Source organism: Arvicanthis niloticus, chromosome 4 (genome assembly GCF_011762505.2).
Source record: "Arvicanthis niloticus isolate mArvNil1 chromosome 4, mArvNil1.pat.X, whole genome shotgun sequence".
NCBI classification, from domain to species: Eukaryota; Metazoa; Chordata; class Mammalia; order Rodentia; family Muridae; genus Arvicanthis; species Arvicanthis niloticus.
The window spans coordinates 104021900-104049439 of record NC_047661.1 but is presented as its reverse complement, the minus strand read 5'-3'; the positions used below and the strand labels follow the sequence as shown (position 1 = coordinate 104049439).

General features: G+C 39.0%; 1 protein-coding gene across 11 annotated transcripts in view; it reads right to left on the bottom strand.

Moving 5' to 3' along the window:
* Positions 1 to 27540, bottom strand: part of Camk2d (calcium/calmodulin dependent protein kinase II delta) — a 246679-nt gene that overhangs the window by 123464 nt on the left and 95675 nt on the right. The gene's annotated exons all lie outside the window — the stretch shown is intronic.

Genomic DNA, 27540 nt, shown 5'->3' with positions numbered 1-27540 from the left:
GTAAGGAATAAAAGATGATATACAATTTTAATTCTTACACCAGGCACAATTCAAAAGATTGTTGTAGGGTTGTTTTGTTTACTATATACAAGAATCATGATTATAAATGTGATGGATTTTTATAGTGAATGTGCACAGTATTAGAGACCTTAAGGAACTATCCAGTGACGGTTAGCACACGGCCGAAAAGCATACTATGCGGACTCCCTCAAATACACACAGATACTATAACAGAATGAGAAATGACGTGTATAGAGGGAGGACTGGGCCTGTGTGTCTGTTTGTCTGTCTGTCTGTCTGTCTGTCTGTCTGTATGCATATTGCTTTCATATATGTTTGTATGTGTTAGTGTGTATGCTTGTATTTGTATATATGTGGAGTATATGTATGCATTCCTATATACATGTATATGTGTGTATGTGTGTGTTTGTGCTTGTGTATAGTTTGTGTTTGTGCAGATATGCATGTTTTTGGGTGTATCAGCAAATTCCTCACTATCTAGCAGCATATTAATAGGTCAGTGTGAGACACACTTGAAAGGTACAGAAAAAAAAAAGAGAGAAACAGTACAATGACTACGAACAGAAAAGCAGTTCTCAGTGAAGAACAATTTCCACTAAAGGAGACAGGCACTGTGCGCTTCAGTTAAAAATATACTTACAGGATGTTTGAAGACTTAGAGAAAGCACGTGAGACACAGGGACAGAGAAACCATATTTGCCTTTTGTGTATCATTTGATAATTTTTTAAAGGGTGTTACTTTTATACTTCAGAACAGGAACTTAATAACGTTCAGTGACTCAGCTATGTTTTCTGATAGGAAGAACGTGGAAAGGGGGAGAATTAAACTCTAGTTCTAAGGTGCGCCATGGTTACCTGTTAGACTCATCATACTAAGAACCCATGTTTGGTAGTTTTGTCAACAGAAGTGAACAGTACCATGGCACATAGCTAGCTCCATGGCATAAAGCACACCGCACATGTGAAACATTGGTTTAAAGCTCCACCAAACCCACAGAAATAAGTTGCAGCATTACTTATGGAAACATATTCTTCTTAGTAAACCCTGGACAGACTATGAAGTCCCCGTCCCCACTTAAGTCCTACTTCCTTATGCCTTCATTTCAAACCCTCTGTCAGATGAAATCAAGGTCATTAATTATGATGATTTTGTGAAATTACTTATGCAACTCCCGTGCAATTTATAATAGTTATAACGATATTATTATTATAATTCTTCCACACAACTCAAAGTCAGGACCTATTTTTCCCACCACGATATTTCATTATGGAGATGAGCAGTCAATCATACTAGTGGACTGCATTGAATTCCTCAGTCAGTATTCATGTCCTTTGGAGTAGCATCCCAGAGCCCTCCGAGCTTGTAGTTAGCTCTGAATGATTGGCATGCATGAAGCGGGCGCTATATATGACAGCTGACCTCTGGGAACCCACCTGCTGTGCTAAAAGAAAGGTGTGGTGAGACTACAGAAAGACAAGAGGCCACGTGGAGAGATATCCTGGAGGAAGAGAGGTCACCCTGACATTCCATCCCTAGCAGAGCTCAGAGCTAAATGTAACCGCTTGAGTGATCTCACCTCCAACTGAGCAGAAAAGCCATCTGATGGAGCAGTCAGCTCACAGAACCATGGCAAATAACCAGCGGATATGATTTCATACCACTGAGTCTGGGATGCAGATGGCCGGTTAACAACAGACAAATGTGTAAGAAAGGGTTAATCTGAATGGTGAAACTGTCCTCAAATGATTTTTTTTTCCACGACACAAGCAATTTCTAGTAAAAAAATAATAAGCTTGGCCTAGAGAACTGGCATGAATTGGTACGACTCTTGGGAGTTATGCATGGTAGGGGGACATGCTGCCAATGTTATCACAATCCTAATAAAGTATTGCACAGCGAACAGATTGTATTGCATTCTCATAAGCAATGTTTGTCAGCTCTGAGTCACAGTTCTGATTATAAATGAGGAAGATTTTACGTTTTCAGTTTTTGTTGTGGTGCGAGGATGGAGGTAGTTGGATTCAGTTCACATCCTGGGATGTAAAAATGGCAGCTTGTAAGTCAGAGGTTCCTTATCTTCTCCTCAGCGGTTAATTGTAATTCACAGCTAGAACGAGCCCCAGCCAAGTCAGGCCATGCAACACGCCAAGCCTCCCCACAAGACCGATGCCAACACTGGCTTCATTTGTGAATTTTTAAAATTGTGCTAGTAGGAGAAACATTTTTAACAGTCAAATGGCAGCACTCTGGGAAAACGGCAGCTCAGTCATTCCTACCAGGTCTTCTAACAAAGCTGTTCATTTTAGAGAGATTTTCAGACAGAAAACAGGAACGCTGAGCAATAAATTCAAAGTCTAACATTTGTCCAAAAAACTGAAGGTATATCTGCAAATATATCTTGTTTTACTTAATCTCTTAATCTTTCTATAATACAAGACAATACAAACTGGGATCACTTTTTAAAATCTTTTTAATTAAAATATTTTAATTAAAATACAGTTGAAAAATATACATGATCTGTTTCTTTGACATATGGGTCCAAGGTCATGGCTTATCTTATTTTCAATTAGTAAAATATGGCTAGATGTAGTTATACATACACAAACACACAGACACACACAGATGCGCGTGCGCACACACACATACACACACACACACACACACACACACACACACACACACACACGGTTACTATTTCCTTGTACTGTAGTTTAAGGCATGGGCATCTGTATGTTAACTTTTTTTACTTCTCTTAACATCACATTTATAATTTGGGAGTCCGGCTGCCATAGTTAAGGTTATGTATAAAATCCATTGTCTATGCTAAATTTAGATATCTGAACATGCGAATTAATTTTTTTCTTCAGCCTAAATTTTTTTTGTTTATTCATTCTTTTATTGATATTTAAGACTCTAATTATATACCTCAGGCTAGCCTAAAACTCACTATGAGGTTCTTTCTGTCTCATTGTCCAAAAGCCTAAAATTATGGATATGTACCCTTACAGAGGGAGAATATCCATGCTTCTAAAGTGACAAAAGGTATCTATATGTTGGTAAAATATCTATCATATGTTATTTAAATGCCAATAAATATTACTCAAGAATTAAAATTATTTCTACATCCAAAAATTATTTAGTAAAATTTCAAATATTTTTCTTGTAGTCACAGGAAAAATCTATACTTCCAACTTAATGTTAACTAATATTTAATTATATTTAAAAGCAAATCAGTATCTTTAGAACAAAGACTAAAAATTAATTGCACACATTAACTGCAATGATTTTGATGTAGTCAATTCAATTATTCCATAGAAATTCAGTTCACATTAGTTTACAAACTTTTCTAGAACTATACAGAAAGAATGAAACTTATGGAGCTTAAAATGAGTCCTGGAGGTGCCTTGTTGGGGACACAGAGAGCCTTGTACTCAGAGAGAAGCACTAAGAGAAGCAGGAATGTTAACCACACAGGGGTGTCTCCTCCATGGAGGAGATAAAATCAAATACCTGCATTCCATCTAGAAAGCTGAGAGGAGGTTTTAAGGACCTAGTTACCTCTTTGTGATCTGTGGAGGCAAGCCTCACCCACTTTTTGCTATAGAGGCAGACCTCACCCAAAATTCCCAGAATAATTATCCCAGAGTCTTCCCTCCCTAGACCATCATCCACCCTTGGTGGGAATGTCACATGTACTTTATGGCCTGCTGACCTCTACGCTATCGGTCAGTGACCACACGAGATTCTAAGATTTGGCTATAAATCCCACCCTGGTGGTCACGTGGACTTTGTAAAAGAGTTTCTATGTAGTCACACCTTAAGCTTTATTGTGCATCTGGAACTGGACTGATTGTTGCCTGGAAACCTTGCCCAAAATTGTAGTCTGTTTTAAATATGTAGACAATGAACTGCCTGGCATTATGCTCCTGATGTCTGATCCAGGTGGACCTACGCTGGATTTTCATCTCTTTGCATGGCTGGATTCCCTGCTGTGACAACTGCATGGTGCCTCCCAGTGTCTAACAATCAACTTTACTGAATATAGCCTTCTTCATTTCCAATTTCCCACCCCATTCTTGATTCAAACTCAACAGTCAAGTTGGACTAGCAATTGCAAGCATACGTTAATATCCTTCAGGGCCAAGTAGGAGAAACAGTGGTGTCTTCCCATAGCTTAGACACAAACCAATTTAATTCCTAGGACTTCTAGGTGGTCAAAAGGTATGTCACTGGGGAGACTTTCAACTCCAGAAAGGGGTAGGAAATAGAGAGAATAAAGAGAGGTTATGAGTGGCTTTCTACTACATGATTATCAAATACACACACACACACATATATGTCACATATATGTATATATCATATATATGTATATATGTCATATATACCAAATATATGGCACATATATTGTATGTATGTATGTGTGAATACATACACACATATACACATACACACACACATATATACATATATATATACATATATATACACACACACATACACATATCCAAAAGACAAGAAGGGAGAAATTTGTGCATGTGCATTTGTGTGTGTGTGTGTGTGTGTGTATGGCAAAACTTGCATTAAAATAGCCATAAAAGATAGCCTCAATAAAGAATATTCACAAAGAACAACAGGCAGCTAGCTGTGCTCTAGAGACATCTCAGCTGTGAAACACTTGCCTTGCATGTATAAGGCTTTGGGTATCTCCCCCAGCAACATAGCCAGAAACACAGTTACTATCAGTAAATACCAGAACATAACCCTTTAAGAGTGAGGCCTTTCTCTTCTGGACATTCCAACAATTTAAAAACATACCTCACTTCATTTGGGAATTGTTTTTAGTGAATAACTAGAGATAAGTCGTATAGCATGTATCCTGCCTGAACCTTCACCACACTGAGTAGACGAGTTTCATTTCTGACAACCATCCCAGTGAGCAGAGAATGGAGAACTCATTAGCTCAGCCTTTGTCTGCAACTGACACTCGCAACTAAAATTTCTTGGCAGTTCACCAAGTCAAATCATCTCATCTGTCAAATATTCTTTTATGAGATTCACTCTTCATATAGTGTTACAACTTAGTTTTCTCTATGAACTGTAAATATGTGAATTCAAAAATCTTCTAAAATAGTAGGTGCAAAGTAAATCTGTAGCAACAAACCATGCTATACGAAATTATAATACATTTTTACTATGCTAACATTTTTCTCTATAAATATATTTTACAGCAGCAATACTTGTAGGATTTGTGGGTCTGTGCTTGTCCTGTAAGCAGGAGCTTGATCCCTAGAAACGACAAAAAGAAATGTCTGAAGCAGTGGCCTATGGTGGTAACCCCAATGTTGAGTGGTCATAGAAAGTGAGGTTAGTGTTACCTGACAGGTCCGCCTGGTGAGTAACAGGTCAACCACAGACCCTGTCCTAAAGGAGATGAGTGGCCTTTCTAAAGATGACACCCAAGGTTGGCCTCTAGTCACCTCATGGGTGCAAAACCACACACGTACATGCACACGCATATAAACATAGACTCATACAAATGTATACGCACATACATTAAAAATTGAACACATTATTCTTCTGAATAATATATAAGAAGGAGACATACTAAATAATTCTATAATTGAGGAAAAACATCAATGTTATTTATATATTTATTCATAAATGTGACGCCAATGGAATATTAAACTCTACTGATAAATGTACCTGTGCATGCTGTTTACCAGTTGGTATCTATCAGGTATATGGTGGGTAGTCTTGTCTAGTCCATGATTTTTTTTTTTAGGTAAAAATAATACATTGTACATTGTCTTAGTTAGTATATCTATTGCTGCAACAAAATATCATGGGCAACAACTAAACTGGGGAGAAAGGGGTTTATGTGACTTACACTTCCATATTGCTTGTTCATTACTGAAGTCAGGACAGGAAGTCAAACAGGCAGGATCCTAGAAGCAGGAGCTGATGCAGAGGCCATGGAGGAGTGCTGCTTACTGGCTTGCTCCTAGTGGCTTGCTCAGCCTGCTTTCTTACAGAACCCAGGACCACCAGCCCAGGAATGACACCACCCTCCACGGACTGATTCTTCCCCATCGATTACTAATTGAGAAAATGTCTTACAGCAGAATCTCTTGGAGGCATTTTGTCAACTGAGGCTCCTTCCTCTTCAACAGTTGTAGCTTATATCAAGGTGACACAAACAAACATACATACATTTACCAAGAAATTAAACTATAATCAATGTCTGGCATTCCAAACATTTCCAAGTTGGCCTACCTCATGGACACCTTGAACTATACAATATACAAAAATTTGTGACCTTTCTACTAAAATCTGTTCTACCAATGGTAATTCTTTTTTCATTGTATCAAAAAAAAAGTGAGTCCTGTATAATTTTTGCCTCCTCTTTATGAAGCAATATTCAATATCAAAGACAATCCTTCATAACAGAGATAATAATATTCAAAGGATATACATATGTGTAACACAAACACCATCATTTTCCCACCCTCCACTGTTAGTAGCCCAAACACTCTTCACATTCAATGCTGTTAGCAGCCTGCTCTTTGTCGCATTTCAGGAGCATCTGACATCATTCCTGTTTTTCTATCCTGTCCTCTCTCTTTCTTTATCAGAATCCTGACAACCCATAAGTCTGGTTATTTTCTGGCAGCTCAGAACCCTCTAATGATTCTGCTCTGCCTCTGCAGAAGAGCTCAAATCTATGGTCATGGACTAAAATGTCTCTTTATTACTGTCCCTACCCCTCCTACTGGTTCTCCTTACACTACTATGCTCATTGTCTCCTGGGTATCTCTGGAGAACTCCAGACAAGTGTTTGTTTCATCTTTAAGTTACCTGCTTCCTTCTTCTGTAAAATCCTTCTTCCTGATATATTCCCAGGACTTACTGTCTCATGTCCTTCCAGCCCCCACTCTGCTTTTTAGAAAACCTGCTCTGGTAAAACGTTGATGGAACCCTGTTGTGTTTTTTTTTCATATGCATTTTATACATGACTTCTTTCAAGTTAGGATTTCAAATATTTAGTATATGCAACAGGGACTTATGGCCAGAAAACAATCTTCTGATTGTTTGCTTGCTTATATAAGTGTGTTGGTCCCTGAAGAGATAACAAGAGTGATTGAAAGAGAGAGGAAGCTTATGAGAGGCCACAATAAGACATGCTTATCGGTATTGCTAATGAGGATGGAGAGACAGAAAGGAGTGACATTTCATCCAGCAATGGTTAGCACACTGAGCGAGAGACAGGAGAAGAAGGTAAGACAGCTCCTATGCAATGAAACGAAGAAGGGGACTTCCAGGAGAATGGTGGGAAACTGTCACAGTGAGAAACGTACAGTGTGATAAAGGAGCCAATGTGCCTCAAAGCTCAACTGCAAGAATGGCCATGAAGGAGTGAAGGAGGTGATGCTAACAGTTATTTGACAAAATCAGTGAAGCACAATGTAACAGCCACTCAGCCCTGGACAGCAGAATGGAGAGGACAGACAAGACAGTGTCTATTGCTTAAGCAGCTCAGATACAGCAGCCCAGTTAAGGCAAAGGCAGACCCAGTCACCACAATCAGAAGACATGAGCACTGAGAACTCTATAACTGTGCCCTCTCAATGAATTGAAACAGCTTCAATACAACAGTACTGGGAATGGGGCCTAATGAGAGATGAGAAGGCCAAAGGGGTGGAGAGAATGGATTCATGCCATTACTACAGGATAATAATCATCCTTTTAGAAACGTAGTTAAATGTCCCTGTTCTCCTACACTGTCCCTTTGTTTTTCTGTGATGTGATATGTGGACAACCCAACAGCCATCTTTATCTTTATGAACTTTCTGATCAGTAGAAATCTCCCAGACTCCTATATTTTATCATAGCAACACAGAATAGACTAAGTCTAAGACTATTAGTGTATTTTGAATGGGTAGCACATCCCAAAGGCTGATGTGTCTGAACACTTGGTTCATAGCTGGAGATACTGTTTGGGGAGTCCATGGAACTCTCAGGTAGGAGACTGCCTGATGCAGTTCAAGACAGGCTGGCCTTGAAGGTTATAACTGGCCTCTACTGGATCCAGGCATTCTGCTTCACCTTCGCCACTGGGGTGTGACACGTGTCACAGAATAAAACAAGTCTGCCCCAAACTGTGACTTCCTCCATGAAGACAACTATTCCCTAACCCAGTGGTTTTCAACCTCGCTAATGCTGTGGCCCTTTAATACAGTTCCTCACATTGTGGTGACCCCTACCATAAAATCATTTTTGTTGCCACTTTATAACTATAATTTTGCTACGTTTGTGAATAAAAATGTATAAATGTGTGTTTTCCAATGGTCTAAGGTGACCTCCTAAGGGGTCACAACCCACAGGTTGAGAACCTGTGCCCTAAACTGTGGGCCAAAATAAGCCTCCCCCTGAAGGTGCTTTTGTTAAGCTTTCCGCCACAGCCATAAGAAAAATAACTGCTATGATTATAAAGCCAGGCTTAGCATTTGAAAATTAAAGAAAGGTGAGTCACTAAAACTTGGCAAATTTCTCAGAGGCTAAAAAAAGTAGCTAAAGATTCCTTCATAGCTAGTGAATTTTCAAAAATTATTTTCTCTTTGTAGAAGAAACACATTTTAAATAAGTATATTCGCTTTTAAACATCAAATCGGAGGACTATGATTTTCTGTTACTTGATTACTGTAACGCCCTTGGGGGAATCCTAAGTCTCACTAATGTAATATGAGTTTTAAACCCATGTCTAGTATTCATAGTTTCAAACTACTCATTCATGTCCTCTCTGCTCTTTCATTCATGTTATAAAGATGCTCTTGTCACATTACTTTCTACATGCTCCTTCTAATTAGCTGTTCTTCTTTTTGGTTCTTATTTGCCAGAAAGGAATGCCTCTTCATTTGTTCTCAATAGAACACTCATATGACCTTTATTTGTTTTGTTTTAATGGAGATTTGTTTTGCTTCTGGGCATGGTGGCACATGCCTATACTACCAGCACTCAAAAGGACAGGGGTACCTGAGCTTAATAGAGAAACTCTGTCCCAAGACAATAGCAACAAAAGGGAAATTTACATTTTTACTCTTAACAAAAGACTTTGTCAATGATTCTAAAGAAACAACATTAGTAAAAAATATTAAATAGTGTAGGTCATTACTTTAGCTCTGTAATCTTGAGAAGACGCTTCACTCAGCAACTGTAGGGCAGGGAGATCAATTGTTTAAGAACCTGGACAAATGGATATTGCTTAGATTTTTTTTTTTACCTGAAGATTTTTTTATTGGATATTTTATTTACATTTCAGATGCCATCCCATTTCCCCATTTCCCCTCCCTAGAAAACCCCTATCCCATACCCCCTTCTCCTTTTTGCTTTTATACAATTTTTTAAATGTTAACCAATGGCTTTATAAATTTGGTAATGCTCAATATCAATCAGAAGTGTAACCTAATACCCAACCTAGATATATCAACTATCTTTGACTGGCGGAGACATGTGAACATCTGCCTCCATGTCTGGCCCCCCTCTCTCTTTCTCTCTCATCACCTAGCTCCTCCTCTCCTTCTCCTCTTCCTCTCCTTACTCCTCCTACCTTAGCTCCTCCTACATATCACCCTTCCTGTTAAAATAAAACTTTTCTCTCAAAATACAGTTAGAGCATAACTATACCAATTTATGTCAGTAAGGTGCAAGATAGACCTAATACCCAGTCCATCATTTTGTTGACTAAGTAGAACCTCTGTCATCTTTCCTAAATAAAAGACTTAGTTCTGAACCTGGCTTTTTTTTTCTTAGCTTTAGAATGAATGTCAGCTGAAAACCATCCTCTCAAATCTTTTCTCTCAAAGTAAATAGCAAGGATTGGCTATGAGACTATAAGTTTTCAACCCCATCAGAAATCCAGAATGACTGAGTTAACTGAAATTATGGGAAGCACAAAGCATAGCTTCTAAAACATGTTGCTTAGATTTTTAAAGAGAAGACAGTACAGCATCTATTAGAAATAAAATTCTTGAGTGACACATTCTTTCAGTCATTCAGAAAATTTACATGAGAATTATGTTGTGGTTTGTATGGGGATCTCAAACCCCACAGTCCCTAGAACAAAACTCTTGATAATTTTGATTCTGTGTTCTAGATTATTACATTTGCAGCTAATTTTGAGAGGTTTTCTTTTGTTGTTGCTGCTGCTGTTTTTGTCTTCCTAGAGCACCAACATTGCCTAGCAAATGGTCTAAAAATGTTGCAGGCTACAACTAAATGAACTAGAAATGTCTCTTTACCTGTAGTAACTCAATCAAAAGCCTTTACCCAAAGATTTTTTAGCCAAATGATTTCGTAGCTTTTCAGTGTTGTTTTAGTTGCTCCCAAATTGACCTGCCATTTAGAAAAGTTAATAAATAGTTTAATCTGAATGACAACAGAAAGCAGCCGCTTAGTGTCCCCAGTAACCTGCCTCAAATTCACTGTATGTAAAGTAACTGTCATTCTCTCGAAGTATAAACTGGATTCTTCACTTGCAGGTCTCACAGTTCTTCTTTGTTTCCTATTGACTTAAGGCAGGGAATGAACTCCTTAACATGGCCCAATTATGCTACAATTTATCACCCAAACTGGGACAGTGTGAGAGGGAAAGAAAATGACTAATTTTACATCAGTAAAGCAGGCCGGTCCCTAGGAGAGTGGCTAAAGTGTCACCCAGCCTTGCCTTTTTTCCTTCTGTGTTAACTCATCCATTCAAGTTCCCTCCAATATCAGGAGCCCTCTCCAGACAGGTTCTCTCCATCCTTTTGGCCTGAAGCCACGCTTACTTAGTTCTCTGGCTTGGCCTTCTGTCTTCTACCTTAGGCTAACCTATCTGTCCTTTGGAACTTACTTTCCACAAACTGTGGCTTCAGGAAGTCTCCTTGTTCTCCAATCCAACTCCATTGCCCTGACATCTTCTTTTATAGAACTACTGGATACCTTGAAATACTTTTGATTCTGTTGCTGTTTAACTAATACTGTCTTTCTTACTTAACCGAATGCCTTGACAAGACTCATGCAACCCCAGTAAATATTGTCAAACACTTCTGTTAGTAAATAAAATAAAATAAAATAAAATAAAATATATTCAATAATATAGTTTCAAAAATCTGCAGCAGAAGAAACATATGTTTTTAGAATGTCATTTTAGAAGAATGCTGACTGACTAGCTCATCTAAGGATTATTTAATTCTCTAGAAGAGTGGCTCTCAACCTTCCTAACGCTGTGACCCTTTAATACCATTCTTTATGTTGAGGTTATCCCCATCCATAAAATTACTTTTCATTATTCATAGTTATATTCAAATTATATTCATAACTGTAATATTTTTACTGTTATAGACCATAATATTAATTTATGATATACAGGATATCTGATATGAGACCTCTGTAAATTATGCCCTAGAACAAAAATCTGGTTTTAGCTGTAGCTTCATAATTTATCATTAATTAAGCTTTAATCAAGAGTCTATAACTAAGACCTATATCCTTAGCAGCCCTCTTTTGTACAACCCATGAGGATGATATATATTTTTTTCATATTTGGGGAATTGTAAAAATCAGGAAAAAAAGTAAAATGTAAAAGATGTACAAGATATTCTATGGCCTAAAAGCCTAAAGTACCTACCATTTAAACAAGTCTGTATTACGGTATTTCGCAGTAAAAAAAAAAAAAAAATCAATGATAAAGCAAATAACTCCTCAGGATTATAGCTCTGTTGTGCACAGGCTATGATCAGTGTAATTTTAGCAATCTTGCTCTACCTTTCTGGTAGAGACTACAAAGATTTCTGATACTACAATACATTTTAAAATATATCCTTAAATCCTGCTGCTTTCCTAAAATACTAGTTAAGTGAGTCGTATGTTATATATAAGTAGTATAACTGTACCTCTCAGATATCTCTAACTAGACCTGCATACATACAGGTTCAATTGCTCTAATTGGGGAACTGTATTACATTATGGGGATGTACTATGGTCCATTTAGCCAGTCACTCATGGAAGGAGATCAGAATTGTTTAGTGCTAAGGATTGAACATAGGACCTTGCTCATATAAATGGCACATGTTAACTGCACATACTGACAAAACAAACCAGTCAGCTACCTTCTTTAAACTCAATAGCTAGCCATTCAAAAATCCACAGGGAGGAAGTCTTATTCCCTTGTTCCTCGGCCTACTGCCCATTTGGCCTCAATTCAGACAAAATGAAGGAAGGAGTATAGACAAACATTAAATGAAGTAAAAATCATTTATCCTGAGCAAGTAAACTATTTTGTAGGGAACAAATCCTGCTGGTCTAATACATAACCAGGTTTTTAAACTCGGAATATAGTTACTTGTGGTAGTACAAGCCTCTAATCCCAGAACTCAGGAGGCAGAAGCTGGTAAATCTCTGTGAGTTTGAGAACAGCCTGGTTTACAGAGAGTTCTAGGTCAGTCAAGGCTGTATAATGAAAGCCTATCTTAGAAAGCCTATCTTAGAAAGAAAGACAGTGGGAAGGAAAGAAGAAAGAAAATTAGAAATTACATCAAATCCCAGTTTAAAAGTGTCATTAAACAATGAGTTAAATATAAAACATATACAAATATAAACCTAAATTTTACAATAGAGTTAATAAGAAAATATTTTTTGTAAATTACCAAAACTCCAAAATGAGAGAGAAAAGAAAATAAGGATTTTATTCTTATTCTTATGGCGTCTTAATCAACTAAAATAAACATTTATGTTCACTTGGTAGAAACACTGAACACCTTTCTTTACTGTTTTGTGTTTACATATTAATATACATATTAAGCATCTTTCTATTTCTTTGGCCTGGTACACACAGGAGAACTTACTCAACGGTTAAGATGGCACTCAAAGTCGTCAAGCCCCTAAAACCTGGTACTGTACTTCTGGTGTCAATATTCTTTGTGATGAGCATATTTTGGTATATATAACCTTTTAGGTAAATGTACTATAAAAGAAGATATAGATACTGTTATTGGCCCATTGGTGGGTTTGCTCTTAGTATCCATTTCCAAATTTTTAATTGGTATGCAATAAGTTCAAACTTCTATAGCTGTAAAACAAATTAAAAATAAATAAAAATTCAACCCTGGGCTGATCTAAAATTATCACATTGGCAAACTAAGAATCCTCAAGAAAATTTCTAAGTTCTTATAAGCATTATTAGCATCCTACTAGCTACAAAAACACTGCACTAAACCTTGCCCTATCTAGGAATTCTATGTGTGTCCTTGACAGAAGCAAAGTCCTCTCTGCTGGCCAAGCAGGTGGAATAACAAGAAAGGAGCCAGCTGCCTGGACTGCCAGATGTCTGGTGATCAGTGGAGCAGACACAGGAGACTGCAGCAAAGTCAGCCTTATCTTCCAATTCTTTTGAACATATCTTCTTTAATATGAAATAAGTAGACTAGAATAATGAAGAGAATGGGCAGAAACTTAGTAAAAAGCTGTTGGCGATTGTTTTGGGGTCTGCTTAAATTCATCATAAACCTAACATAACAGGTCAACGCAGATGGCAAACGATCATTGCAATCAAGCCTCTACTTGCTCAGTCAGGGCTGCAGAACAGACTTGGGAGCTGAACTACAACCCTGAAAAAATGCTGGAGAGCCTATTTAAAGGATGAAACCACAAAGCGATGGGGAGCGAGGTATAGCAATTTCCAATCATCTTTTGACATAAGGGGTTGAGCAAGGGAGTTTTCACCAAGAAGTTTAGGAGTAGGTTCTTGTGCCTGGGAACATGAACTTACTTAGTTTGACCTTGCGAGCAAGATGGAGCAGGTGTCCTTGAGATGTCTGGACTCACACAACTGTTCCAATATAAGTTGTCTCTTATGTGTCTGGACTCAAAAAACTGTTTTGTTACAATAGAAGCTGTTCAGCTATGGGGAAGTTTCCAGCTCCACTAGGGCCTGGGACCTTGAATTTAGTTTCTCCTTGTGATTAAATGGAGTTTGAAAATGAAATGGTAGTACTTAGAACAAGTTTCTTTCTCATGTTCCCAACAGCGATGAACTCATTAATTCTTGCAAAAATATTGGCTGAGTCCACACATCTTGCAAAATACTATACATTGTGGGAAGCAAAGTAATGATTCAAGTTGATGTTCAAACGGGGGAAGACTAATGAAAGTAAATTTAGAGATAAGAGTGGTAATTGCTCTGGTCATCAATATAAAAACAGAAAAGAAATTATTGGGAGGAGGCAGAGAGGAGTATTTAGAAAACACTCATTGATAAGGTGAATTAAAAGAGGGAGACAAGGAGGAAATGTAGAGAAGAAGCTTTGGGGTGTCTCTGAGAAGATAAGACATGAATTAGATGGAAGATACACATTAAGGTGCAAGCCAAAACTATGTGTGACCAACCAGCCTAAGGCGAAAGCAAGCACCGTAGCAGAGGCCACCGCAGAGGAGCTCAGAGGCATGCTTTTGTGAAATGATGTTCAGGGGCTTTTGTGAGGGCCACTGTTAGGGGCTTTGGCTTTTTCCTGGAGTAAATGGGAATTCACTATAGGGTTATGGAGAGAAGGTGATGTATTTTACTTCTTTAAAAAACACAAACATGATATTAAGATACACTGTGAAGAAGCAGAGATACCTGTAAATTTTGGATGACAGTAAGTTTCAAGAAGGGTAGAAACACTAAGTGTGGTGTTCATGCACCTTGGACCTGACAAAGAGTGTCAGGTGAGGGAATGAAGAAAGACAACCAGAGACAGAAACTGCTGGGATCAGGTAGTCTGGGCTCGCAGCTGGAGAAAACCCAGCACCCCTGCAGCTTAGTATATTTACTATATAGAGTTGAACAGACAGATGAGTTATTATACACAGCTAGACAGGCGGCAGATAAATAAGGAAGCATGTCTTGGGGCACAGAGCTGGCTCAGGAAGGCAGTTTTAGCTACACTTTGTAGAAGCAGAAGTCCTCTTCCTACAACTAAGGGTGCAGGGTTGCTTAGCTGATGGGACTTTCTGACAGACTAGAGGTAGGGTATGAAGTAGCAGGGCTTCAGGAGTTTTACCTGTGTTACATGGAAAGAGGTGAAGCCGTAGACACAGAGTCAGAAAGCATTCATTTAGGTTTTGACTTGGTCTCTAACCTCGAGACAATATAGATGGATCTCTCCATTCTTCACATAAGAATTAGAAGGTCAAAGTCAGACTGGGCTCAGCTCTAAGCAGAAATAATCCCCTAGTATCTAACTTCAACAACACAGTGTGGACAGTGAATTAGCATTGCTAAACTGCTGTTTCCTTTAAAATAAAAACATATCCTACATGCCTAGAATCATAGTTTTTAAACTAATCAATATATAGACTTGCTTTATTTGTGTTTCTGTATAAAGACAGCTCATTTAATACAAATTATTGACATACGGACATTGAGCCATGAGCCAAGAGCACCATAAATCATCCATGAATGAAGATTAGCTGGCATATCTATATTCTCCATAAGGCATATGCCTTCTTGATCTTTGAAACATCATGCATGGAGACCCCTTCAAACAGAAAGATATCAATAAAAACATTGCATCCCACAGCTCGTGAAGAGAATATGTGTTTAAAAGTTAACACAAACATGGAAACTTAAGCACTTCATGGCTCCTGCCTGTCACTGTCCATGAGAGCCTACAAAATCCTCTCATGTACTACAATAGCTGTCAGTACCGCCAAGGCAGGAGAACCTGCGGATGGTGAATCCACTAATATCAAGGAGTAACTATATTTTCTGTTCAACCAAAAAAAAATCATTGTTTTTAACTCCTTATATTTATCTGCTTTTGAGCACAATCATCAACATACTATTATTTAAGAAACACACTTAGTTGTGAATGAGGAAATTAAACAAGGCTGATTAACTACTCATAATTTAAATTTTTTATAAACCAATTACTGCATAACCTATGTGCTTTGTAAACTTTCATTTTCATTTCTAAATAGTTAATATTTCATGCTTAATTATAAACACTATGAAAAGATTCTAATTTATTAGCAAATTAAGCTACAGGTTAAAACCTACTGTAAGATTAGTTTTTACTCAGGGAAGGGCATATAAAAATAGAATAAGATATATCCTTGATGCTATTAGAAGGTCATATGGAATATAAATTTGAACTAACTTTAACATTAATATGAAAATTATGATTTAAAATGAGCAGAAAAAGATCTAAGGTCCAGACGACCTTCCTTTTGCATCGCTGCCTCACGTCAGTGGGGTCCGACATGAGTTTGGTACCTATCACCTGCTCTGATCCTCTCAGAGGACTTATCTTCCCTGCTACAAAGACTCTACATGTTTGAATCATTCATCAAGTTGTGACAGATTTGGGGCTCCCTGGAAAAAGCACCTCTCCAAAGAAGATGCATGTAGACTGGGCTGGAAAAAAAAAGATAAATCACAGAACAAGAATGAAGGCCATGCTCTTTCTGGCAAAGGTGAATCTCTCTTTTTCTCTTTTCTTTTTCTTTTTAAAGCATAATACAATCTTAGAAAATGAAATGTTAGTCCAGCGTCATTTTGAAAAAATATTCCATTAAAAATGTCTCCTAAGTAGCAAAACTTCTGAACTAATATGTGGCAGACTGAGTCTCAGTTACCCTTGGTGACAGCATAACCAGTTGAAATGGCTTTCCATTAGCCTAAATGTCTTAATTTCTACAACTGGATAAAACATATAAACAATGGAAGAATATTTATAACAGTAAGAGACTAAGGTTTTTTAAATTTGGAGTATATTATTTCCTAGTGGTATCATTCATTAAATACACACACACACACACACACACACACACACACACACACACACTTAAAAAATTACTTCATCACAGCCTGTACTACACATAATCACTCAAAGTTACAGGCTTCAGTACTAGAATTATTGAACTGACTCAATATGAAAAAATTATGACATCTCTTAAGTTCATTAGATGATAATCACGTCAAACATATTCTCTGTTGGCCAATGGGTTATGAACTTAGGAAAAACAAAACAGATTCAAGACACAGAAAAAAAACAAATTTTCTATGCTGATGTTTTATTTTGCTAGCGCTCAATTTCAACTTTGCTCTGGAAGAGCTTCGTGCAGGAGATGATGAATACCTCACAACACCCCCAAAGCGCCTCAGTGAACATTACAATGTTGACGAATGAGGGAGACTTAATTTAGTATCACAATGATGAATCAATTCTAAATTATCTGAAAGCCAGGCAATGAAGATATATCATCAACACTACCTAGGTTCATCATCTTCTTTCCTTATCACATAATTTAATCTCTGCACGAAGTACTCATTTTGTAGTCAGCAATAGATGACTGCTTAGTTATTTTCCAAGGAAAGTTCTACCTATTCTTTGTCTGAGAGAGGACTGAAGACAGAGTGTAAATAGAAGTTTTTTAAACAGTATTGAGAAACAAACATTTTACAATTCTATCAATAAGAAGCTCCACATATTCATTATTCATTCTGAATTTCTAATTTGTCATTAATTCATTCTATTTAGAATTAACAATATATAGTTTTAGAGAAAATAACTTAGACATTAGTTTAACTGGGTCTCCATGTGACTACATTGAAGGTAAATTTTGGATACAACGCTAACTAGTCTAATACATTTCCTAAATTAATATAAAATATCTTTCTGCATCATAGGAGCAGCTCAGCAGTACAGGTCCAGGAAAACCTATGAGAGGAGAGCTATCAAAGGGTAACCATCATTAACATTAGTGCTGACCTCACTATCAGCTTCACCAGAACAAAAGCCATCAGTAAATCTAGAGGGAGAGCTTAGAACTCTGATGTTTTATACCAGCTCTGCACCATCACACTCAGAGACTGGAAAGACAATCTATGTAAAACCTTTTTCCAGCTGGAACTAAGCCTCAGACTCTGTAAGGCAACTGTAAGTCAGATTAGACAGGACTTCAACCCATTTGGTAGACCGTCTATAACATAACAACCTTCTGGAATATGTCTACTCATCTCTATCAACCCAAATACACACGCATAAGCTTAATGTCCTAGAAGTATGCCCAGACTAAAATTAAAAATCTGCTGAGTACATGCTGCTTTGCTTTTCCTTGGAGCTACAGCATCCTAGAGACGAGATGAGCAAAAGGGTTGTGTGAAAGTGTGGACCATGGACTTGTTGGCAGTTATCAAGGGAATCCTAAAAGTAAATGGCAAGGCAGCTTAGTCAACACTGAGTGAGGAAACATGCATCCTGGATGACAGCAGCTTCTCTACAACAGTGCTGACAACAAAGGTTCTTTAGAGTTCAATTTTATCGGGGTATTTTAAAGAAAAATATAAAAGAAATGGACTTCCATGATGGGCTTGCAAATACATGTCTGCTTAGATAACTGAGACAGTATTATTTAGAGGTAAGAGTATAATCAGCACTATTTCTGGTCTAGAGCTTTGTGTCACAGAAGAAGTACATTTACAGAATAATAGTGATCATCTTTTTTTCCCCCTCCAATCGGAGTTTAGATAATGTTTTTGGCTAGTTACACTCAAAGGCATCTTCAGCATGGATACTTCAATTACTTGGCTCTCTTCAGAGGGCCACTTTTAAAAGCATATGATCCAAACAGTGTAATAGAAAAAGCAAAAAACAAACAAGCAAACAAAGAAAGAAAAAAATTGCTGATGTTCAGAGGACAAAATCAGCCACACAGAGTACAGCACTGAGCACCAAGTCCAATAAAGCAGTCATGGCTCCAAGAGATGTCATGTGTAAATCAGCATCCAGAGATACCACACATTCATTTAGTTAGCCAGACATAACCTAATTACACTTCCAAGGAGAATTAATGTCACAGTGTATTTGGCCATTACAGTAATTGTCATTCTAATAAGACAAACAAAACAATCCCAGTCACTGAAAGCTAGAATGCAGAAGTGGGTGTGGCTCTGACAGCAGAATGCCTGGCCTTAATAGAAAGTCCCTGCTTAGGCAGTTTTTGAGGGGAAAAAAAACCCATGAATACACTAAAACACTCAACATTGGCCATGGTGTGTGTCTGTGTGTGTGTGTGTGTGTGTGTAGATATCTCTTGTTATTAGGTTCAAAATTTAATATAACAAAAGTTTGAAAGAATGACTGGGACTATTACATTAAGAATATTTGAGGGGCTGGGGAGATGACTGACTCAGGGAGTATTTTAGTTTGTTTTCTATCACTGTAGCAAAACATTAGCTAAAACAAACTTGGGAGGAAAATGATTTCAGATTACGCTTTCCATGCAGGAGGTCACAGAAGAAACTAAAGGTAGGCACTAAGGCAGGAACCACAGCTGGACACTGCTTGCTGACAGCCCCAATGGCTTGCTCACCTACCTTGTATATAGCCCAGGGCCACCTGCCTGGAGGAGGTGGTGGCACCACTCACAGTAGGTTTAGCCCACCCACCTCAGTCATTAACCAAGAAATTGTCCTACAGACTCACCTATAGGACATTTGAAGGAAACATTTTTGTCAAATGGGGATCTTTTTTCCCAAATGGCTCTAGCTTCTGTCAAGCTAAAACAAACAAACAAACAAACAAACAAACAAATACCTAGCCAGGACAGTGTGTAAAGGTGCTTATCTCTAAGCCTGACCACCTGAACTTGATTCCATGACCCAAATGATAGGAGAGAAGGAATTCCTTAACCTGTTTTCTGACCCTTATGCTCAGATACATGCATACATAGTGCATGCATGCATGTGTGCATGCACATGTGTGTGGACACATGCACACAGATACAAATGTAATTTTTAGAATTAAAAAAAATTACATATTTAAGAAGAAAAAATCTTTATTCACTTTAAAAATTTTTATTATATGTGTATGGGTGTTTTGCCTGCATGTATGTCTGTGTACAGCAAGCTTATCTAGTTCCCTCAGAAGCAAGAGGGCATCGGATCTCTTGGACCTAGAGTTACAAAAGGTCGTGAACCATCATAGGGGTGCAGTGAATGGAACCCATCTCTTCTGGAAGAGCCATCTCGCCAGCCCCCTTTCATTCATTTTTAAAATAAGAGGAACGCACAATGGAAGGAATAGTCCCAACGCTATTAATAAAGTTTGAAAGAACATTGACAGCCATTCTTTAGCTCTCTATGGTTTCATTAAGAGAGAGAGAGAGAGAGAAAGAGAGAGAGAGAGAGAAAAGGTTTTGATTTTCAGAATTTTCTTCCTGTCTCTGATCCTTGTGGTTGCCCGCATTTTATTGTATGCCTTTCAGAACAACATTTGACTCAGGACTCCACTCCCTTCTCCCTCCTGACAATTTCATTCAAGCTTGTCTGGCAGATTAAGGTTAGTGTTCATAAAAACTGGAGGGGACGTCTCCTAGGGAAGAACTCTTTCAAAGAAATGTGAGAGACGGACAATTAGTATTGACTCACTGAACACTGGAGAGCACAGTTTCTTCCATATCCCTTTGAGATGGTGCAAGGTTAGTAAGTAAAATCTATAATTTTAACAAGGGGAAAACAAGAAGAGTTATGTTGGATGTAACAGGACCCCAAACCCAATAGTGTCTGTCACAGCTTCAAGGGATGTCATTTGTAAATCAATTAAGAGTGCATTCACGAGAAATAAGATGCTCCTGTGGTATCTGTTTCCTGTAAAAAATCTATAGGCACTGTTGTATTATTAGAACCACAGTGCTTTGTTTCCATGTATCAGTTCAATGAATGTCCTGACTATTTATTGTGGGCTGGGAAACTTTCTAGTTACGAGGAAAATAAATAGGAAAAAGAACAGCCTCGAATAAAACCTCCTAGAATTTATAGTCGCACTTCTCTAAGAAGCAAGCACCTGAGGCCACCCTATCCAGAACAAGAAGCATCAATTACTCAGATCTTCGGAAGCCTGGGAGGCCAAGGCTCTCCTTGCCCCAGTATACACACTGGCTTATAAGTTTTACTTAGTAATTACTTACACTCTTTGCATGTAATGATCCTCACATAATAGCACATAGGATGTGTTCTAGAAAATCAGAAGGAAGAGATGGAATCTCTGTTTTGTAGAAGCATGTGAAAAGAAGGGAGTGGTGGGAGTCACTTGGAGAAAGTGTTATGAACAAATGATAAAAACATATAACCAATATGTCACATAGTACAAGTGCTGGATTTTTCAATATGACTTTTAAGAAAGAGTAACCAAAATCATTCTTTTCCTTTATAATGACTTCCTCTCAGCAATTAAAGTGTCCACCATGTATGTAAGTTTAAGCTTATGCATTTCTGTCTGAACACACATTGACTGGAATATGAATCCTACATAGATGATGTTGGTTGGTGCAAGACAAACTTTGCTTTTTTGTTTGGTTTTGTCGTTGTTTTAGTATCTGTACTGCTAGGATGAACCCAGGTCCTCATGTACACTAGGCAAGTGCTTTACCACAGAGCCACTAAAACATACGCTCAGCGCTGGCATCAAGCATGGGCACTGTTAGGATAACCCAAATAGTTAGTATTAAAATGCAAGTTGAATAACAATTGAGACTCTTAAAGCACATGGTTCTTTAGGTAGGATGTTATGCACAGTTAGTAAGTGCCTTGGTAAATCCTCTTAATATGGAACTTAGAATCCTCCTCATAAAGTGAGGGAGAGTTGCTACTGTCTGCACAGATGTGGTTTTTTTTTTTTTTTTTTTTTTTTTTTTTTTTTTTTTTTTTTTTTTTTTTTTTTTTCCCAGAGGTAGGGAAGGAAAAAAAAAAAAAACCAAAAACCTCACTTCCATAAAACCAAGTAGAAAATGGAAGATCCTGAACTCAAAGTTACAATGTACATGAAAGCCAACAATTTCAAAACAGGGTTTGGCTTCAAAGTTATGATAATACATCTACATTTGAGCTTTTCCTAAAGACGGAACGTGTATAATCAGAAAGTGCAGAAACGTCGGTGCCTTTGGATTTAGTGAGGAACTTGAAATTTTGGTTTAGACTCTAAGTCTGTGTTCTGTCTGTAGCACTGAGAGCAACCAAGGTAAGAAGAGAATCCTCAGCCAACACCAATGCCTGCTGGGCCAGCACATGCCTACAGAGAGCCGTCCATGTGCCTACAGAGAGCCGGCCTGCCTAACTCTGGCATTTGCCCTGATTGATTCACACACAGAGCACACCGTTTGTTCAGTATTTTAAATAACATTTCTATTTGCACATTGTCAACTTCTGCTTTCACATTTCCAGCTCTGCCCTCCACTGAATCTCAGCTGCATATCCAGTATCATTGGCATCTCAACCTGGAGATCTGACAATGTTTAGAGATTAATGGACAAGTAACTAATCCTCAACTCTGCCCTTCACAACCGACTCTGGGGAAAGTCCATTCTTCTAGTTTCCCAGACCTTCTCCCTGACACCCCTGTGACGCGTCCTGTTCAGTTCACATGTACTATCCAGTATGACATCCCTGTGACACGTCCTGTTCACTAAATATACCTGTTTATTCAGCTTTACCTTCAAAGCACACCCTGCATCTGAGGACAGAGCCATCTCCACTGCGGCCACTTCAGTCCGAGTCACTAATTACAGCAGCTGCCTTGCCAGGAGTTTTCCAGCCTCTGCTTTGGCCCTTCTCAGTTAGAGGAAGCTCAACCAAGAAACCAGAGCAGCTCCCTTCTCTCCTCACTCTATCCAAAGCCTTCCCAGCTGTACAAATCCGTTTGGGGCTGCTGGAGAAGAGCCTGGGCGGCTTAAACAGCACACATTAGTCCTCACAGTGCCTGAAGCTCGGAAGTCCAAGTCTCAAAGGAAAGGCATCCTTCCTAGAAGGCTGCTGGTGGTTCTTGTATCCTAGGATGAAAGAAAAGGCACCCTGGTCTCTTCTTACTAAGTTCTTTAATCAGAATAGCCCGCCCTGCCAACAATCACCTTCCAAAGACCCATAGGTCTCAGCTCTGAATAGTTTCATATCAGGAGACAGGGCTTCAACATATGAGCAGGGTCAAACAAATATTTCCTCTGTATACTATCTCCTAAAAAAAGTAAGATCCACTCACACAGTTCAGAGCTCCTGCCCTCTTTCGGGTAACATTCCTAAGACTTCTGATGGTCTTACTCCACACAGTGGTGTCTGGCCAGGGTGAGTCTACCCTCATCCAGCTCCATCAGGCTCTGTGTCACTTGTCTTTCAGTGCCTGCAAAGCCTCTCCCACCCCTTCAGAGTATGGCTCATTATAGCAATGGAATCAAGGACTGGCTTTGTCATGTGTTAATTTGTCAGTGTGTTCACTATTGTAGGGAAGGTGTCTGGAAAACAGAGACTTAAAAACTGATCGATAAGTGAATTAAAGAATCAGGTTACTTTGGACTATAGCTTTAAATCCACAATGCCTTGTCTACATTTCTGCAAATAGCGCTATATCCAAAATAGAGCATGCCCCAATATTTTCTTTTACAAAGTACCAAAATCAAGAAGATAATATATCAAGTGACAGGTTGTGCACCTTTAATCTCAGCACTTGGGAGGCAGAGGCAGATGAATCTCTGTGATTAAGAAGTTGGCCTGGTCTACATAGAGAGACCATGTCTTTAAAAAAAATAAGATATGATATCAAGGCCAGCTGAGAGAGAGAGAGAGAGAGAGAGAGAGAGAGAGAGAGAGAGAGAGAGAGAGAGAGAGAAAGGAGGAGGAGGAGGAGGAGGAGGAGGAGGAGGAGGGGGAAGGGAGGGGAGGAGGGGGGGAGGGGAGGGGAGGGGAGAGGGGAGGGGAGGGGAGGGGAGGGGAGGGGAGGAGAGGAGAGGAGAGGAGAGGAGAGGAGAGGAGAGGAGAGGAGAGGAGAGGAGAGGAGAGGAGAGGAGAGGAGAGGAGAGGAGAGGAGAGGACTGAGCACAGGGGAGTTATTTAAAGTACCATTAGCTAGTTTGATAAACTTGCAGGCCCTTATCTCTCTTCCCTTGGTTTCATTTGTGTTTGGTTCCACAAGTCCTCACTGAGAGAAGCTAAATGCATTCTTTTGTTTCAATTTGGGCACAGGATCAAGAACTTCAGCAGGCAGCACACAGCAATCCAACTCTTCAGGAGACTGAAATCCATCATCTGGAGATTTACTGTGGCATGAACTGGGATGCCAGCAAAATATTCACCAAGGAAGAAACCATCTGAATCTCTCCTCACAAAAAAATTATAAAATCATAAAAAGGAGAGCTGGGTTCTAGTCTCTTGGTTGGTTCCTAGGCCTTTACTGAATTGGCTGTGACAGGCTGCCTAGGCAAACCAGAATCAGATGATTTTGAAGCAGTAATAAATATGCAAATCTTGACACAAGGACTCAAGCCCTCAGAACTGGTTTCCTAGGTCTCCACTGGTTAATGTAACAGAAACAAAAAGATTAATAGCCCGTCCTAGTCCACTCTATCTCCAACAGAGTGCTTTCTGCTCTCCCTTCCCTGCTACCCCTATCTATCACTGATCCTTGCCTCCCCTCTCCTCTTGTCCCCTCCCCTCTCTTCTCTGTTTAAGTCAGCAGAAAAAGAACTGTTCTGTGCATTCACTTCTGCCAAACCTCTAATGTGAATCTCCAGTGTCTGCCTTGCTAGATAACGCCAACGTTCCCAGTCCTCGGATCATAATCTATGTGCAGTGATTATGTACATTTATCTAAGCCCAATATGACAAAAACAAGTTCAGATGAGAAAAAGGGATGCCTGCTTAGCATGCCCTGTTGAAAACGATGGATCTTGAAGGAAAACAGAAAAAGTTCTGCCTTGAGCAACAAAAGTCACATGTGGCCAGGGGTGGAAGGGTGGGAAGTGGGTGTAGGGGTAGGGAGGTCATGAGAGAATCACAGTGTGTGTGTGGGGGGGGTGGGGGGTGAGTTAGGTGTTCAGACAATGGGAACAAGTGAATAATGAAAACCTGGCAGGAGGCTCTGTGTTGTCTTTTCTGAGGTGTGACTCCCACAGAGGGTAATGTCCAAGAGGAAAGAAGGCTGGGTACTTATAAGATACAGAATGTGCTCTTCTTTCTGCCAGCTGAACTTTAAAAAGAAAACAGCTTTGAATTAGAGGTAAGAGGCAATGGCTAGTTTATGACAAAGTGAAGATTTGCAAAGTGAGCTTTAGGAGAAAGGAAAATTCTTCCAGCATGGCAAGAAGCCGCGGTGATTGCTAAGCACCCCGTAAGGCTTTGTCCCGACTCTGATTTGTACCAGAAACTCTAAAGAAAGTACTACCCAGATATTTTCCAAATTCATCTCTTATTAACTTCATTCACTAGGGAAAAAAGAAAAAGAAAAACAAACAAACAAACAAAAACCTTAGATAAATGCAGAGTCATTCCAAGGATGCAAAGTTGTGTTATAGGCGAAATGGCAGGGAGGGCAGAGCTTCCGGAGTGACTTAAAAGGAAACACTTTACTCTCTTCCCTGTCCCCAAACTTTCTAATGATGATGAGAAAAAAGAAAAAGCAAACATAAAATGCTTAGTAAATGTTGACGCTATACATAGGGATTCAAATGATTGGTATAACATAGCTTGTACCATAGTGTTAAGAACAACTTGTGTGATAGGCTATTTCTAAAAATGAAGTTTGAATAAAGTCCCTCAGATCAAGGAGATAAATTCTAGGGCAACCCCACATGTGAACAGAAGATAATATGGTACCTAAGCCATCCCCCACCTACAAAAGACCTCTGGACAAAAAAGAAAAAGGAAGCTCCCTCAAAGCTGTGAACCATTCACCAAATTAGGAATGCAAAGAAAGGCTCCGGATGACATCCAGAGGCTGAAAGAGAAAGGAGGCCAAAGGCTGTGGAATGTGGTGTATCCCAGGGCTATAAAGTGGTTCAAAGGCTCTAAAACCTGTGTCAAATACTTAGCTTGAGAGAGGAAAGGCGAAAGAATGAATGAATATAGCCAATTAGACAGAAGGAGGGGAAAAAAGGGTATTAACTACCCTAAAAGTACAAGTGGGAAAGACTCTGAGAAATATGAAATTTTATGGTCTGAAGATGAGTGTATGTGTTTTGAGAACATACAGAGAACATCTTTAGAAACTCAGAATGTTAGAATTTCCAGTGTTGGGATTTTAGAATTTAGCTTGAGGAGCTAAGGTCCTCTCTAAAAAAAGGTATTATGAAGATGCTGAGTTTGCAGTAGAAGATTCCTCAGTAGCTAAGGGAAGTTCTAAAACAGGCTTAGCAGACCAGGACACTATGGAGTGTGCACCAAGGAAAAGAGACCATTTATAAGCCATTGAAGAAGTTAGAGGGAGAAGAATTTGGTTACCTAAATCCTCAAGGAAAAAGAGGTGAACAGGACACTGAGGAGTCTGCAGTCTAGGCACATCTCTAAGGAGAGGCAGGAGCTTCACAGGCTAACACAAGCTAAGGAGCAAGTTTGGGTAAGTGCAGGTAGGTGCAAACCCCTACCATTTTCAGTATAGTATAATTAAAAAGGTATTGATACAATTCCATATGAATATTCTAGTATGAAACAAGAAACATGTCTAGAGGAAAATGTCAAAATGAAGAGTGGTGTAAGGAAAACCAGGATATTCATGAGATGCCCTCAGTCACTGAGGAAGGAGAATTCATGAAGGAACAAGAAGCTAGAGACAAAGGTGCAAGCTTGCAAACCCAAGTATTGTACCAAAGCCCGAGGAGGGAACTCACTTTTCAAATCTAGGGAAACTGAGATTTGAAAGACTAGAACCAAGAAGGCCCCAGTGGACTTGGTACCCAGGAGGGGATGGAGTCACCCAGAGCCCTTTCACTCAACAAGAGTGGGGGCCTGAGCTGAAAACAGACATTCTAGACAGGAAGGCCTTGATACAGTGTGGAACCTGAAAGTTTTGTCTAAAAACTAGTCAGTAATCTGTCTAATGTAGACATGGTCATCAGCTGGTAGTGGCCGCAGACATCATTTTGATTTAGGGGCAATACTGTTGCTTCTTCTTGTCCTTAGAGACAGTCAAGTCTCCAGAAAATATTTCACAGCTGACACAACCCTCTCTTCTCCATATACCTAGTGTGGGCGCTTCCTTTCACAGGCTCTTGTGAACAGTCCTCGCTTCCCTCACAGGACTGAAGTTCCTGATACGGCTGGCACCATATTTTAGTATTTTATGCAAATGAAAAGTAATGCTATTACACAGAGCTGTGGGCTCTTTGTGCAGATGAGGAAGTAAACCATGGAAGCTGTGTCAGGTCAAAATGTGAACTTCGGAATCAAACAAATGTATTTGAATCTTGGTTCCACCCTCTGTAAACTAAGCAAGCTCAAGCAAATTTAATTAACATCTCTGAGACTCACGGAATCCCGATTTATATAGGCACACAATCAATTACCAATAGTGAATTGAGTTGAGAGAGAGAGAGAGAGAGAGAGAGAGAGAGAGAGAGAGAGAGAGAGAGAGAGAGAGAGATTGAGATTCGGTCTCCTGAGACATAAAGAGTAGTCTGGAAATTAGTAAGATAATTATATCAAATGTTCAGAATCAGTAAGTTTCAGGTTATTACTATCT